Source organism: Ovis canadensis, chromosome 9 (assembly GCF_042477335.2).
Source record: "Ovis canadensis isolate MfBH-ARS-UI-01 breed Bighorn chromosome 9, ARS-UI_OviCan_v2, whole genome shotgun sequence".
Taxonomy (NCBI): domain Eukaryota; kingdom Metazoa; phylum Chordata; class Mammalia; order Artiodactyla; family Bovidae; genus Ovis; species Ovis canadensis.
In genome coordinates this window covers 82344994-82362790 of record NC_091253.1, presented here as the reverse complement: position 1 = coordinate 82362790, position 17797 = coordinate 82344994, and the positions used below count along the sequence as shown (strand labels likewise).

Sequence of the window (17797 nt, the reverse complement as noted above, 5' to 3'; positions counted from 1 at the left end):
AGGTGGGGATAGGGTAAAGAAGAAGTTGCTGGACTAGGACTTGATTCTACTTCCTGGGAAGAATTATCTTATCATTTTTCTCCATGGCCTCTGGTTATGAATTCTTGGGGCCTCTTCCTGGTCATTATTCTAGTTGCATCTGAAGAGTTTGGAGAGCATGTCATCCTTGGAGGAGGCATTCTGTGGCTACTTTCTATATGTGGGAGCATAAAAATTAATGTTATTATCTGAATTTAAAAATACCTATTTAAAGAGTGCACTTTTGGCTTTCTTGACAATACAATCCCCTCAAAAACTTTGTAGATTTCTGATCTATTTATTCCAGCCAGTTTTGTGTTAGTCAGTAATCATATCCAAAGCTATTTCCTAAAAATAATATTCAAATTTATTTTGCATGGCTACTTCCTCATACCTTTTTTACACTCTACTTAATAGTGGTTGTCATTGAACTCTTTGAACAACTGCAATTGAGCCAAATCCTACTTTGATCTATGCTCTGAGACACTATTCAACTGATAACATTTTTTTTAACTGCATCTTATCACTCAAAGTCTTTTTAATTCAATCTCTACAAGTTTCCCAACCCTGAAAGACTTTGGATTTATGAACTCTCTTTCATTTCTGCTTGCAAGCTTATTTTCACCTGACCTCATTACATTTTGTAATTTTTTGTGAACTACAGTTAATAACAGACAACACACACTAGGGCTATGAGCCATTTCAACATCTAATTAGAAATCATTTGTAGACAGATCTTCCTTTTAAGTTAGTCAATGGTTTTTAAGCAAAGATTTTGCCGTATTCCCTGACTTAAGTATCAGTTTCCCCATCACCTTCCATCTATCCTAATGTGTGTGTCCATGCTCAGTCATATCCGACTCTTTGCAACACCATAGTCTGTTAGCAGGTTCCTCTGTCCATGGGATTTTCCAGGCAAGAATATAGGAGCAGGTTGCTTTTTTCTACTCTAGGGGATCTTCCTGGCTCAGGGATCAAACACACATCTCTTATGTCTCCTGCACTGTCAGGCATGCACTGGCATTCTTTACCACTGTGCCACCTGGAAAGCCTCCATCTAACCTATGGCTTTACATTTTCATATTTTGTTGGAGCATCATCTCACTTCAAGGTGACAATGTCCATATTAGTGTAAGTAAATAAGCTCCTTTAATTCCACCCCCAAACCTTTAGTGGCTTAATAAAACACTTAATAATTAGTAGTTAATAAAGTAATAAAATTACTCTTTTAACATGAAAAAAATCTTTTTTTCAGTGTCCATTCATCTTATTGGATCAGAAATGATCAAATAGAGCTTGTGATATGGTAAGTGCTAAAATTTTTTTTTTAAACCTAGCTGTTGCTATTGTAATTATAATACTAGCAGCCATAGTGTTAAAAAAATTTTTTTTTGTCAGCAATAAGCACAGCCTTAGGCAATATTTTGAAGACAGTATTAGATGAGAGTTTTATCATTTGTAGTTTGCTACAGCTGCCACAATGAAGTACCATAAACTGGGTAGCTTAAACAATGAAAATTTGTCTCACAGTTCTGATGGCTGGACATCTAAGATCAAGGTGTCAGCAGGGTCGGGTCCTTCTGAAGGTTGTGAGGAAGAACCTGCTCCATGCCTCTCTGCTAATTTCTGGTATTTTGCTGGGAATCTCTGGCATCGTTTGATTTGTATAAGCATCGCCCCGATCTCTGCCTTCATCTTCACATGGCATTCTCCCTGTGTGTGTATCCATCTCCAAATTTCCCCTTTTTAAAAGGACACTAGTCATATTGGATTAGTGCCAATACTAATGACCTAATTTTAACTTGATTACCTCTGTAAAGATTCTCCCTCCAAATAAGGTCACATACTGAAGTACTGGAGGTTAGAATTTCAACATAGAAGTTTGAGGGAGGCACAATTCAACCCATAATACATAATAATCTGTTAATGAGCAATATTTCCACTGAAGCATTTCTTAAGTTATATATTTACATGGTAGCTAATAAATCTCTTCAGTCTCTTCATGAGTGAGATCTGGATATTTGTGTTAGAAATAAAGTGTGCATTCTTTACTCTTTACTGGGCATAATTATGCAAAGATTATTGTATAGCAAACTGTTGTATCGCAGTGATCTTAAGAAATCTTTTTCTTTCTTCCTATTTCCCAGAGTCAAGATACCCTCTGTCTTCTGTATACATAATAAATGATTAACTATGACAGAACAAGGGAAAACAGGGGGACAGAATACATCTCTTAAAAGGTTGACTTAAAAGAGGGCTTCTTTTCATATTGTGTGTATGTTAGCTGCTCAGTCATGTCTGACTCTTAGTGACACTATGGACTGTAGCCCACCAGGTTCCTCTTTCCATGGGATTATCCCAGCAAAATCTTTTCATGTTATAGCTGTGTGAAAACTATGGCATCATCTAAAGTCTTCTCCTGCAAAATTATGTCACATTGTTAAAAAGGAAACCTTAGTAGGCTTAAACAAATATGAAAAGAATAAGACTGAGCAAAAATCACTGAGGAATTCATTTAATTAAAATCAATATATTTATCATTTTCTGTTTGTTGATATTTTATATTGTTGTTTACTTGAGTAAGGTGAACCTTCCGTATCATTTACAATGTGGTAATCCATAAACCAGTAGCTACACTAAAGAAAAATTAATGCATCTTTTAAGTCAGAGAGATTGCCAAATAAACTGTTATTGCAATCAGATTGTTTTATCAAAACTATAGAAGTACTCACATACAGAAATAATAGTTGTCGGTGAAAGGTTGAAAGATATGGGTTTGTTTGTTTGTTTTTGCTCTAATCTACACACTTGCTTTTGTTTATTCTTGCTAAAGTGTCATCCTGAAGGAAAGCAGGGCTGGCCTGGGACCAAATATGTGAGTAGTCAACATTTAACAGAGGCTCCCGTTTGTTCAGCTTTCTCTTCTTCTCATCTTAAGATCACATCTCTTTCCCAGAACACAGTTAATAAATATTGTCATCCTGTTTCTGGATGCAACTTGTCTTTCTATATCCAGCCTTTAGAGGAGAGGGTGACACATTACAAATGCTGAGGAAGTATATTTGGTTCAGTAAAGACTCTGATGCTGGGAGGGACTGGGGGCAGGAGGAGAAGGGGACGACCGAGGATGAGATGGCTGGATGGCATCACTGACTCGATGGACGTGGGTCTGAGTGAACTCCGGGAGATGGCGATGGACAGGGAGGCCTGGTGTGCTGCGATTCATGGGGTCGCAAAGAGTCGGACACGACTGAGCGACTGAACTGAACTGACATGAATGAATGAATGAATTGTAAGCCCAAATCTTACTTTGTAGTCCAACCAGCACTACTTTGTTAATGTTAAAGATCCAGTTAATTTTCATTTTCTTATTTTTACTCCTTCTAGTGTTTCCAGTTCATCTAGTAATAAAAATATAAACTTGTGATTGCAACAATTAACATTAAAACATAAATGATTGACCCTCACAAAGTTATTTGCTTTTAATTTCAATGAAACTCTATTTTTGTAGCATTTCAGTCATTATGTTCAGAAAAAAACTAGACTGTGACCAGGTCTTTATTTTGGCTAGTTTTCCAAGTAGCAAAGATAGTCTTCAGAAAGATGGTTACATATTGTACACAGCAGACATGCGATATAAACTTATGTACTGATTGATAAGAGATGAGAATTCAAACACTGGGATATCTTAAATATGAAAGTCTGGGTTTTGTCATATATCATAGGAAGAAAGATTTTTACCTCATTAGTGCAAAAAGTCAGGAACTATTTAAATTTCCTGATAGTCTCATGAAGTTTCAATCAAAGATGCTCAGAGAGACCATTTCCCCATTCCAGACGTCTATAGTGGACAGTTTCCTGCCAGCCTGGGAAAATAGGCTAATAGGATGTTGTGTGACAAAGTGACAGAGGAGGGTTTTTTTTTTTTTTTTTTCCAGGAAAAGAGGACTTACAAGTTAAGTCAAAAACTTTTAGAACGTACATTGTTGAAACAATTATTCATAATATCTATTTTAGTCTTTTGAAATTCAAATTTTATATTACTAAAGGAATATGTAAATGAAACTATATAGTCATATGTACAAAACTTCCTAGTCTGAAGTCATGCACAAAGTTTCCTAGTAATCCTAAGTATTTCAAAACTTCTTCCTGCCAAATATTTAATAAGCATCTTTTATGAAGAAACCTAAAGGTACCATATTCTCTATACTAAATTAAACTAAGACTCTATTTCCCACAAATGCCAAAAATATGATAAAATTTCATGTACTCTTTACTCAGACATATGGACTGAGACTTCTAGATAAAACTAGTTCCAAAGATATGATTGTTTGAAGCCCTTCCTGTACTGAGTTCCCCAACATATTAGATATGAAAAGGTAATAAGGAAAATACATTTGAAATTTGACAAATTGTCAACATTAGAAACAAAATTTTCAAGGTCTCTTTAGGTGTGTAAGTATTACATAAATCAAATATTTAGATAAGATTCTACTGTTTAGAAATTCTCAGTCTAATATACAGCTTTTAACATTAAATTATAGTTGCCTAGAATTTGAAAGGTGGAAAAATTTTTAATGATTACTAATGTCAACATTGAGGATAAGTGATCAATAAAATTCTCCAAGCTGATGAGTCTAAGCAAGAATCCTGGTTTTCTGATTATCAATCCAGTCTGCCACCGATTTGTTTAAGTGTCCAGAATTTTTAACTGTCCACTATTAAGGGAACTTGAATGACATAAGGTAAACTCCATCAGCTTTCTAACTAAGCAGCACATGAAGAGAATTCCAGCTTCTCCAGTTATACTGTTTGAGCTTATGAAGTACAACTTCCCAGTCTAAACCTCAGTTTCCTTGCTGGCAAAACTTTTATCTGTGTAGACGTTCAGTACTTTGACAAAAGAACTGACCGGTCAACACGACGACAACTAGCCCTTACTGCCACTGCGGTCCACTCACCTCTATGGGAAACGGGAGCAGCACAGGACTGGTCTCTTGCTGATTCCATTCAGGTGCAGCTTATAGGAAAGCAGGATATGCACAGGTGGTTGTGTGTTTACACTGGGTATCATTAGTAACAACTTCTTTCTTTGTTAGGGTTATAAAAGGTTTAAAGCCATTACTATAATTTAGCTCCTCAACCTATATATTAAGCCAAGGAGAAGAAAGAAACTGAAAACAGATGGAGGAGGGAAATGCACTTTCTGTTATCTTACATTTCTGCCTAGTCAGTTTTCTTCCAAAGCCATAACAGCCCCACAGAGAGGATTTTTGTTTGTTTGTTTTGCCTATTGAGTGTAATATTAAAGTTACTGCATTATCTTCTGTAGCAGCCAAAATTCTAAAAGGGGAAAAACTCTTTAGAAAAAAACACAAGTGGAAGTATTTTAGTTAAATACAATTTTAAGTTTAAAAGGTCTTAATAGTTATTTTGTTGTTACTGATGTTGGTGTTTAAGGGAAAATGTGCATGCAGTTCAATGAGAGTTCCTTCACATTTATGTATGGCTTTAAATCAGATTCAGAGTTTACAGAATTGCCATCTGTACTTACAATTGGGCCTAAGGTACATATTCTTTGAATGATACAATATTGATTTATTTGTATTTATTCACACATTTTCTATATCTCCACAGTCCGCACCAATCCCTTTATCTTATATCTGGATACTTCACTTTTTATATTGTTCATGGCTTCTAAAAGCATTAAAGTTCACAGTCTCCATGTTAGGTATTACTGTTCTTATTTTCCTTCCCTCTAGAGCAGAAAATACAAGGGTAGAAAAGGAGTAACGGAGAAGGCGATGGCACCCCACTCCAGTACTCTTGCCTGGAAAATCCCATGGATGGGGGAGCCTGGAAGGCTGCAGTCCATGGGGTCACAAAGAGTCGGACACGACTGAGCGACTTCACTTTCACTTTTCACTTTCATGCATTGGAGAAGGAAATGGCAACCCACTCCAGTGTTCTTGCCTGGAGAATCCCAGGGATGGGGGAGCCTGGTGGGCTGCCGTCTATGGGGTCGCACAGAGTCAGACACGACTGAAGCGACTTAGCAGCAGCAGCAGCAGCAGCAGCAGCAGCAGCAGCAGCAGCAGCAGCAGCAGCAAAGGAGTAGCCCTTAAAGGTAAGGAGGATGAAAGGAGTTAGTGGAATTACTGGCAGATAACTAGACCATATCTAAAATGTGAAAAGAGGATGGACATCTACTGAAGTATAAAGCAGAATAAGAAAATAACTTCCTTAAAACCAAGATTTCAGAAGGCTAGAAGAGCATACCACCCCACCTGGAAGAGCCCATGGGTAGAAGTCAGGACTGCCTCCAGCTACATGTAACAGAAACCCCACCTGCTTAACAAAACAGGTGTTTTCTTCCTCATAGAGTAAGAATTCTATGGTACTTCAAGGTTGATATGCTGCTAAGGGAAGTTGTAAGCACTGGCTCTTCTTTCTGTCAAGTGTGTGGATTTTGTTCCTATGATGGCAAGATAGCTCTTGTATATACAAGCATCATGTCCCATTCCATATACAAACTAGGGGGTGAGGCAAGAAGGAAAGATACATTATGGCTGTTGAGCAAAAACATTTTGGCAGGTTCTTTCAAAGCCTCATCCAGTAAGTTTTTTGCTTGCGTTTTAGTGGTCTGAACTGCATTATACAGCCAAATCTAGCTAGAATGTAATCTCAGAAAATTAGTACTTCTAACTGAACATCTTGAACTGACTGAGGTACTGTTGCAAAAATGAAGAGGCAAAAAAATGTGGAGTAATTTGGTAAAAGCTAACAATTAAACAGCACTTTCTACATGCCAAACACTTTACACATGATAACTCATTTAATACAACTATTCTCGCTGCAGTAGATACCATTATAGTTTCATTTTAAATATGAGTAAACTAAAACACAAAGACATTTAATAACATGCAACTATTACCTAGATAAAAAGTGGCAGAGCTCTGTACTCTGTCTCTAGACCCTATGACAATATCATGTTGTATATGACACTTAAAGAGGTATAAGGTTCAGAACTGTTAGGTGCAAAGAGAGTGGAAGTGATGCTACTGGCTAAACTGAAAGTCTGACTATTAAACTACAATACAGGACGATTATCCTATTCCCTATCCACCTACCCCACTCTTCAGTTCATGTGACTCAGAATGAAAGATGAAATGCTTTTCTGCAACTTACTTAAGACACTTTCAGTTTTGAGTAACAAAAAAACCAATAGAAACTGTCTTAAACAATAAATCTTATTAGCTCATATAACAGGGAATCTAAAAGCAAAGATGATGCCAAGCCTAGTATGATCAGGCTTCAGCTTTATTTGAATGCTATTCTCCTCTGTGGGTTGGCTTTGTTTTAGAGATAGCTTACCTCATTGTCATAAATGAATGACAGAAGCAAATGATGCAATATTCTTCCTTTTCTATTTCCAAAAGGAGAGAAAGAAACAGACTCTCAATAATTCTCTCTTAAGAGCGATAAAGGATTCTCCCAAAAGCCTCCAGCAGCTCTCCCTTTTTCCAGAATTGGGTCCCTTGCCTGTTCCTAAAACAATCACTAACAAGGGAGATGAGATCATATTACAAGATTAGAATTAATTAAAGATCATTCCTAGAGTAGAAATGAAGCAAATTTAATTGAATCACAAGGTCTGTGTAGAGGAGGAGGAGTTATCTCAATGAAACCAGGCTTCTGTTAGGGATGTCAGAAGAAAGCTTATTGCTGGGTTGAAATTTTGAATAGTATGTAAGTGTAAAATTCCAGAAGAGCATGTTAATGGGATAATAACATAAGCATCAACAAATAAGGAATAGATAACATACAAAGTTTTCTGACAAGTATCAGACTTTCAACCAACAATACAGAATGCTAGAAGACAATAGAATGATGCCTTCCCAAATATTGTTGGGGGAGAAAACATGATTTTTAAACCTAAAATTATATTCCCAGCTAAACTATCAACTGAGGATGAGAGAAAAAGAAATACATCTTTATATACAGATTCAGCAGTTTTATTTCATATGTATACATTATAAGGAGGATATTTAAGGCTATACTTCAGAAAAGTGAGAGTGAAAAGAAAAGTATGTGATAGAAATAACAGATATCCCTGAAAGCGAGATGCAGGTGCAATTAGAAATGCAAGGATTGGCGCAAAGTCTGTGTAAGAATGATACCTCTAAACTTCCTCCTATACCACACTGCCGTATGTCAACTTCACCATCCCTTACTGAAAGCTGAGACTTACCAGAGAGATTTTGTATTCAGTGATATTAACCAAAGGTGCAGACACTATATTAGAAGGAGAGATTAAATGAAAGTCTACACACTGAGCCTTGAGATATTAAAGCTCTTCTCTGACTACGGACTGAAGAATTTTTCTTCTGGGAGAAACTCAAGAAAAGTTTCTCAAGATGAGTTCTGTGTTGAACTCAAGATAAACATACTTACAAGTATAGACAGGAACCTTCCTCATCAAGATCCCTGGCCTATCACCCAAAGTCTACCCTTTGACAAGCACTAGCCAAATTCCATTCTATCCATAGGCATAAACTTCCAATAAAGGTTTTAGTGTGTCAGGAATATTAGAAACAGAAAACCAAGAATAACCAAAGGTTTATGGAAAAATTCTAATGTGAAAGAAAAAAAGAAACACTGAAGAAACAAAATTTTCAGGGAACTAGAGAAATCGTCAAAAAAGAAAACTTATGATTACTGGCAACAGAGAGAAAAAGAGAATAAACAAAAACAGGATGTTGAAAAAGACTCTTTAGAAAACAAAAAAGAAGTTTAAATATTAAAACATCATCACATAAATAAAAATTGCAGTGAAGATTCAAACGAACAAACTAAAGAAATTTTCCAGAAAGTAAAAAAGTGGCCAAAGAAAGAAGAGAAGGAAAACAGTAGTATCCATTCAAGGAGGCCCAAGATAACAATAAATCCAAAGAAAGAGATAATACAAGGAAACTTATCAGAACCGATGGCAAACCACAGGTTTCTAGACTAAAATGGCTCAATAAGTGCCCAGCTCAGTACATGGGAAGATGGGGAAGCATATTTTCACGTTATTAAATTTCAGAAGACAGGGTAAAGAGATCTTGAAAGCATCTCGGGAATGACTGGGAAAAGAAAGCAGGCTGCATTCAGTGCATAAGGAATCAGAATAGCGTCAGACTCCTCAGAACACTGGAAATAGATGCCAACGAAGCACTGTATTCAAACTGAAGGAGGTGAGTACTGTTAGTAAGAAGGTTGAGAAAGTTATCCTTTGTGGAATCCCTCCATCAACAACTATTTGGCAACCATTATAGAAAAAGTGCTTTTGTGGAAGCTTTGGGATCCAACACCACCATATTAAGGTGCCCAGGAAAAGTCCTGACCACCTATGTATAGGGTAGTAAGCAAACAGACTTTGGTTCTGGCTGTGGATCCTGCAATGGCCCATGAGCTGGCTCCGGGACTTCTTGTTCACAGACCAGGAGACCTGGAGAACACAGACTAGACAATCATTTGTGGATGAAAGAGCTTTTGTGGAAGTCCAGGAGTCCGGTAGAGAAGTCCCAGCCCGTTGTTAGAACAAAAAATCTGAGACTGGACAAACTGAAGAAGGTGAGAGGAACAGCTTGAGTTTGCCACATCATCCCCCCCTCCACTCTCACCAGATTGCACAGTTCAGTTCCAAGAGAGTGTTTTCTGTCCGTGATTTCTCCTATGGAAGAAAATATGAACATGAGTAAGAGATGAGCTTTCTGAGCTCTGTGGTATGCTTCCAGAGGCCGATTTCTCTCTCACTCTTATCTGGAGGGCTGAGTTACAAGCTGTAGGACTGAGAGATAGTAGACAGCTAGATGGAGAAGGAAATGGCAACCCACTCCAGTGTTCTTGCCTGGAGAATCCCAGGGACGGGGGAGCCTGGTGGGCTGCCGTCTATGGGGTCGCACAGAGTCCGACATGACTGAAGCGACTTAGCAGCAGCAGCAGCAGCAGACAGCTAGAAGAACAGCATCCAGGAATGCATTAGAGGAACATAGATCCTACTAAACCACATCAGGGATTCCAACAAGAAACCCATTTCATAGTCACTGGGGTGCCTCACCCATGCATCCACCTAACTGACATACAGGCACCCACAGCACACTGTGCACCTCAACTGCATGACCACCTCCCTGTACAGCTCTTGGTTGTAGCAAGAACAGGTTTCATCAAACAGTCAGTGAGCACGTGCAGAAAGCTGAACAGAATCGATGGGTGAGGAAGTGACCACAAACTCGAACATTTAACACGTTTAATATTGCTTTGAGTAAGCTAAAAGGAGATTGTCAGTAATTGGCTTGCTGGGCAACAGGATAGAGAGAAAGCACACAAGGTTAATAATTCTGCCACAAGAGGGAGCAAGAAGTGTGGAGCAAGAATATCTAAAGAATGTCCAAGAAAACCTCAGAAACCTTAGTAGGCCTAAAAGAAGGTAATTCTTTTCAAAGCCAGCCAGTAAAGATTGGAGGGTGTGGCCACTACTTAAAATGTGAAGGCAATAATGTAAGACTTCAAGGAGTATGAAGTGAAGTCGCTCAGTCGTGTCCGACTCTTTGCAACCCCATGGACTGTAGCCTACCAGGCTCCTCTGTCCATGAGATTTTCTAGGCAATAGTACTAGAGTGGATTGCCATTTCCTTCTCCAGGGGATCTTCCCAACCCAGGGCTTGAACCCGGGTCTCCCACATTGTAGACAGACGCTTTACTGTCTGAGCCACGAGGGAAGTCCTACAATAATCCTAACATATTATAATAACCCAAAAGACATAGCTGCAAATTGCCTAATAAATAATTAAAAATAACCTTTTTAAGAAAGCTCACTGAGCTATAAGAAAACAGAGAAACACAATTCAATAAACCAGGTAAACAAATTATAAACAAATGAGAAGTTTCATAGAGGTAGAAATCATTCAAAAGAATCATAAAATAAAATAACTACTGAGGTAAAGAATGCAATGAATGAAATGAAAAATGCAATAGAGAGTATCAGCAACAAAATGAATCAAGTAAAATAAAGAATCTAAGAAATAGAAGACAGAACCTTTGAAACTAACCATTCAGAGAACAAAGAAAAAGCAATAATAAAAGAGTGAAGAAAGTTTATGTGATCTATAGTGTACCATCAAATGAACCAATCTGCAAATTATTGGAGTTCCAGAGGACAGGAAAAGAGAATAGAAAACTTATTTTAAAAAATAATTATGGAAAACTTTCTAAAATCTGGGGAAAGATTTGGCTATGCATGTTCTTGAAGATCATAGGTGCCCAAACAAATTCAACTCAAAATATCTTCTCCAACACACATTATAATTATAATAAAAAATCTAAAATCAAAGATATAGAGAGAATATTTTAAGAAGAAAGAGAAAAGAAAGTTATTACTTACAAAGGAAACTCCTTAAGGGTATCAGAGGATTTATCAGCAGAAAGCTTACAGACCAAGACACCATGGGATGATTTATTCAAAGTATTGAAGAAAAAAAAAACAAAAAACCTTCCAATCAAGAATACTTTATCTTGCAAAGCTGTCCTTAAGAAATGAAAGAGAGATAAAGCCATTCATAGACAAACAAAAGCTAAGGAAGTTCATCATCCCTAGACTTGCCTTAATGAAATGCTGAAAGGAGTTCTTCAAGCTAAAATAAAAGAACTTTAGTTATTAACATATGAAAATATACAACACTGGTAAAGGCAAGTATATGGTCAGATTATAAAACTCTAATTCTGTAATTTTATGATGAGTTAATCATTGGATAAAGATTAAGGGTAAGGAATTTTAAAAATAACCTTAGCTACTCTAATTTGCTAACAAATATACAAAATAAAAAGAGGTAAATTGTGACATCAAAAAAATCAATAAGGGAGAATAAAAAGGCAGAATTATCATAGGCTATAAAACTTAAGTTGCTGTTAATTAAAATACCGTTATATCTATAAAATGTTTTATGTAAATATAATGTTGACCACAAAACAAACACCTACACTATATATGCAAAAAGCAATGAGAAGGAAATCAAATCATACCACTATGGAAAATTATCAGTTCACAAAGAAAAACAGAAAGAAAGAAGAGAGACACTACTTGAAAGCCAGAAAACAATAAGACGGCGTGAGTAACATCTTTGCATGTGTGCTCCGTGGCTCAGTCATGTTCGACTCTTTGGGACCCCATGGACTGTAACTCGCCAGGCTCCTCTGTCCATGGAATTGTCCAGGCAAGAATTCTGGAGTGGGCTGCCATTTCCTACTCCAGGGGATCGTTCTGACCCAGGGATAGAACCTGTGTCTCCTGCATCTCTTGCATTGCCAGGTGGATTCTTTACCACCTGCTACCCTACTTATCAGTAATTGCTTTAAATGTAAATGGATTAAATTCTCTAATCAAAAGGCACAGAGTACTTGAATGAATTAAAATATCTAGGTAAATTTTAAAAAGCTGTAATAAGAGACAGAGGGAGCTTATTATATAATGATAAAGAGGTCAATGCATCAAGAGTCTATAACAATCATAAACACATATGCACCTAATGTAAAAGGATCTAAAGATATTAAGCATATACTAGCAGATCTGAAGGGATAAATAGACAACAGAAAATAATAGTAGAATATCAAGGGACATCAATACCCACTTTCAAAAATGGATAGATCATTCAGATAGAAAATCAATACGGAAATGCTGCACTTGAATTACATTTTATATGAAATAGACTTAACAGACATAGAATATTGCATCTAATATTTGCAGAATACACATTATTCTCAAGTGCTCACAAAAATTCTCCAGAATAGATCATATGTTAAGAAAAAAAAAGTCTTAGCAAATTTAAGAAGATTAAAATTATACCAAGTATCTCTTTGAGCACAGTGGAATGAAACTAGAAATCAATAACAACAGAAAAACTAGAAAATTCACAACTATGGAAATTAACATTTCTAAACAACCCATGGATAAAGAAATCTAAAGTGAAATAAGAGATACTTTAAAACAAACAAAGTGGAAAGTCAACATGCCAAAACTTCTGGGATGCAGCAAAAGCAGTACTAACAATAAAGTTCACAGTGGTAAACTTCTATATTACACCCCAGGAAAGATCTCAAATAAAAACTTAACTATACCCAGGAATTAGAAAAGAAAGAATAAACTAAGCCCAATGTTAGCAACAGAAAGGAAATAATAAGGACTAAGGAAAAAGAAAGTACAGTGAAAGTGAAGTCGCTCAGTTGTGTCTAACTCTTTGGGCTGTAGCCTACCAGGCTTCTCTGCCTATGGGATTTTTCAGGCAAGAATACTGGAGTCGGTTGCCATTTCCTTCTCCAGGAGATTTTCCTGACCCAGGGATTGAACCTGGATCTCCCACATTGTAGGCAGACGCTTTACTCTCTGAGCTACCAGGGAAATCAATGCCACCCCACCGTCCCTGGGTGGGCTCAAACCACAAACCTTTACGGTTAACAGCTGAATGCGCTAACTGATTGTGCTATGGAGACAGTAGTAGGAAAATGATTCAGAAGGCTTAGATTAACTGATTTTAAGACTTAGTATAGTGAAAGTGAAATCGCTCAGTCATGTCTGACTCTTTGCAACCCCATGGGCTGTAGCCTACCAGGCTTCTCTGTCCATGCAAGAATACAGGAGTGGGTTGCCATTTTCTTCTCCAGATCTTCCCAACCCAGGACTGAACCCGGGTCTCCCACATTGTAGGCAGATGCTTTACCATCTGAGCCACCAGGGAAGTCCTAAGAAAAGAAAAAAAAGAGAGAAGACTCAAATAAAATCAGAGATGAAAAAGGACACATTACAAATGATATCACAGAAAAGGAAAAGATCATAAGTGACTACTTGTAAATAATCATATGCCAATAAGTTGGTTAACCTAAAAGTAACAAATTCTTAGACACATACAACCTACCAAGTCTGAATCATAAAGATATTGAAAATATGAACAGACCAATTACTAGTCAGGAGATCACATAATCAAAAATCTCCAAACAAACAAAAAAAGCCCAGGATGAGATGGTTTCACTGGTGAATTTTATTCAACATTTAAAGAAGAACTATTGCCAATCATTCCTTTAAGAAGATTGAAATTATACCAAGTATGTCTTTATCACAATGGAATAAAACTAGAAATCAATAACAACAGAAAACCTGGAAATTTCTCAACTATGGAAATTAACATTTCTGTTAATTTAATTTTAATTAAATTAACATTATCTCTTTTGAAAAATTTAAAAGGAGGTGAGATTTTCCAAACTTGTTTTACAAGACCAGAATTATTCTGACATATAAGGCATATAAGGATACTACAAGAAAACTATAGGCTGCTATTCCACATGAATAGAGATGTAAAAATTCTCAACAATGTATTAGCAAACCAAATTGAACACACACTAACAGGATCATACACTGTGAACAAATGCAATTTATCCCTGAGATTCAAGGATGGTTCAACATACACAAAGTGATCAATGTGATCCACCATACCGATGGAATGCAATACTAAAATTATATGAACATCTCAATAGATGCAGAAAAAAACATTTGACAAAATTCAGTATTCTTTCATTATAAACACTCCAGAAATTGAATATAGAAGGAACACACCTCAACATAATAAAGTCTATATGTGACAAGCCCCCAAATAGCATCATACTCAATGGTGAAAGGTTAAAAGCCTTTCCTCGAATATCAAGAACAAGACAAGGATGCCCACTGTTAACACTCCTATTCTACCTATTGAAAGTCCTAGCCAGAATAATTAGGGAAAAAAACAAATAAAAGACATCCAAATCAGTAATGAAGAGAAGTTAAATTGCCCTGTTGCAGGTGATATGATCTTATATTTAGAAAAATACCAAAGATTCCCCAAAACTGTTAGACCTAATAAATGAATTCAGTAGTTTTAGTACATAAAAGTAATATACAAAGGTCAGTTGTGTTTCTAAACACTAACAATGAACCATCTGAGAAAGACCGTAAGAGAACAATGCCATTTAAAATAGCATCTTAAAACACTTAGGAAAAATTTAACCAAGGAAAATGAAATATCTGCATTCTGGTGTTTATAAGACATTGATGCAAGAAATTAAAGACAAAAATAAATGGAAAGCTATCCCATGATCATGAATTGGAGGAATTGATATTTTAAAGATATCCATACTATTCAAAGCCATCTATAGATTCAGTGCAACTCATATCAAAATTCCAATGACATTTTTCACTAAAAAAGAAAAATAATTCTAAAATTCATATGGAGCCACAAAAGACCCCAGACACCCAAAGCATTTCTGAGAAAACACAACAAGGGCGAAAGATCACACTTCCTGATTTTAAACTATATTTCAAAGCTGTCATAATCAAAACAATATGGTACTGACATAAAAAGACATATAAACCAATAGAACAGAATCTAGAGCTCAGAAATGAATTCTCATATTTAGCTTCACTAATATTTGACAAGAGATACTCAATGGAGAAAAGATAGTCTCTTTCATAAATGGTACTGAGAAGTGTACAATCACATGCAAAAGAATGAAATTGGCCCCCTTTCTACACCACTTAAAAATTAATTTGAAATAAATTATAGACTTAAATATATGATCTGAAAGAGTGAAACTACTAGGAGAAAACAGGGGGAAAGGTCCTGGATATTGGTCTTGGCCACAATCACTTGGATATGTCATCAAATGCACAAATAACAAAAGTAAAAATAAATAAACTGAACTACATCAAAGTAAAAAGCTTTTGCACAGCAAAAGGAATGATCAATAAAATGAAAAGGCAACCTATAGAACAGAAGAAATTATTTGCAAAACATCAATCTGATAAGGGGTTAATAATGAAAAATATAAGGAACTCTTACAACTCAGTGGCATAAAAAAACCATCTAATAAAAAACGGACAGAGGACCTGAGCAGACATTTTTTCAAAGACGTAGGGAAAAGCACTTGTAAAGATTGTTAACATAACTAATCATCAAGGAAATGAAACCATAATGAGATAGCACTTCACTGTTAAAATGGCTGTATAAAAAAAGACAAGAGACTAAAAAATGTTGGAAAAGATGTGGAGAAAACGGAATCCTTGTATACTACAGATGAAAATGTAAATTGGAAATGTAAAATGTAAATATGGAAAATAGTATGGAGGTTCCTCAAAAAATTAAAAATAAAACTACCGTGTAACACAGCAATCCCACTTCTGGGTATATAGTCAAAGGAAATAAAATAAGGATCTTAAATATACACATTCCATGTTCATTGCCATACTATTCCCAGTAGCCAAGATATAAAAACAATATAAGCGTCTGTCTACTGGTGAATTAATAAGTTAAGAATATTCAGTTATAAATATTACTTGACCTGAGAAAGAAAGAAATCCTTCCAGTTGAGACAACATGTATGAAACTTGAGAGCATTATGTTAAGTGAAGTAAGTCAGACAGAAAAATGCAAACACTGTATGATATTATTTATATGCGGAACTTTAAAATGCTGAGCTCCGAGTAGAATGGTGTTTGCCATAGGGTAGGGAGTGGAGGTGGAAAATCCCATGGACTGAGAAGCCTGGTAGGCTGCAGTCCATGAGGTCGCTAAGAGTCAGACATGACTGAGCACTTCACTTTGACTTTTCACTTTCATGCATTGGAGAAGGAAATGGCAACCCACTCCAGTGTTCTTGCCTGGAGAATCCCAGGGACGGAGGAGCCTGGTGGGCTGCCGTCTATGGGGTCGCACAGAGTCGGATACGACTGAAGCAACTTAGCAGCAGCAGCAGCAGCAGCAGCAGCAGGGAGTGGAAGAAATGAGATGTTGATTCCAGGGTACAAATTTCCAATCATACAGTAAGTCAGTCCTCAGAATTTAATGTACAGCATGGTAACTGTAGTTAATAATTTTCTATACCATATTTGCGGAGAAGGAAATGGCAACCTACTCCATATTCTTGCCTAGAAAATCCCGTGGACAGAGGAGCTTCATGGGCTGCTGTCCATGGGGTTGCACAGAGTCGGACACGACCGAAGCAACTTAGCAGCAGCAGCAGCAGCATACCATATTTGAAAGTTGCTAAATCTTAAAATGTTCTCACCACATAGAAACATAAATACACAAAGTAATTATGTGAAATGATGGTGGTGTTAACCAACTCCATTGTGATAATCATTTAACAATCTGTTATACTGAAAGTTACTCAGTCTTGTATGACCCTTTGCAACCCCACAGACTGTAGCCTGCCAGGCTCCTCTCTGGAATTCTCCAGGCAAGAATACTGGAATGGGTAGCCATTCCCTTCTCTAGGGGATCTTCCCAACCCAGGGATCAAACCCAGGTCTTCTACATTGCAGGTGGATTCTTTACTGTCTGAGCCACCAGGGAAGCCCAAGTAAATTGGAATGAATAGCCTCTCCCTTCTCCAGGGGATCTTCCTGACCCAGGGATCAAAACAGGGTCCCTTGCATCACAGGTAAAATTCTTTAGTAGGTGAGTTACCAGGGAAGCCCCTGGTATATATTTAATGATATATGGTATATATTTATATATACACTATATATAAATATATATGTTAGGTTATATACTATATATGTTATATATTTAATAATATATAAATGTATTGAATCATATTTCTAAAATTATATAAAGTGATATATAAATTATATTTCAATAAAACTGGAAAAATAAAAGAAAAAATTCATGGAAAATAATTTGCACCCTAGAATTCTACAATCTCTCAATCTATATGT

General features: G+C 36.5%; 1 long non-coding RNA gene across 3 annotated transcripts in view; it reads right to left on the bottom strand.

Moving 5' to 3' along the window:
- LOC138445905 (uncharacterized) overlaps positions 1 to 17797 on the bottom strand; it is a 62976-nt gene that overhangs the window by 35205 nt on the left and 9974 nt on the right. For all 3 annotated transcript variants that reach the window (XR_011259036.1, XR_011259037.1, XR_011259038.1), the window contains 2 exons: positions 13662 to 13794; positions 9684 to 9733 (listed from right to left, as the gene is read on the bottom strand). This is a non-coding gene — a long non-coding RNA (uncharacterized lncRNA). The remainder of the gene's footprint in view (positions 1 to 9683; positions 9734 to 13661; positions 13795 to 17797) is intronic.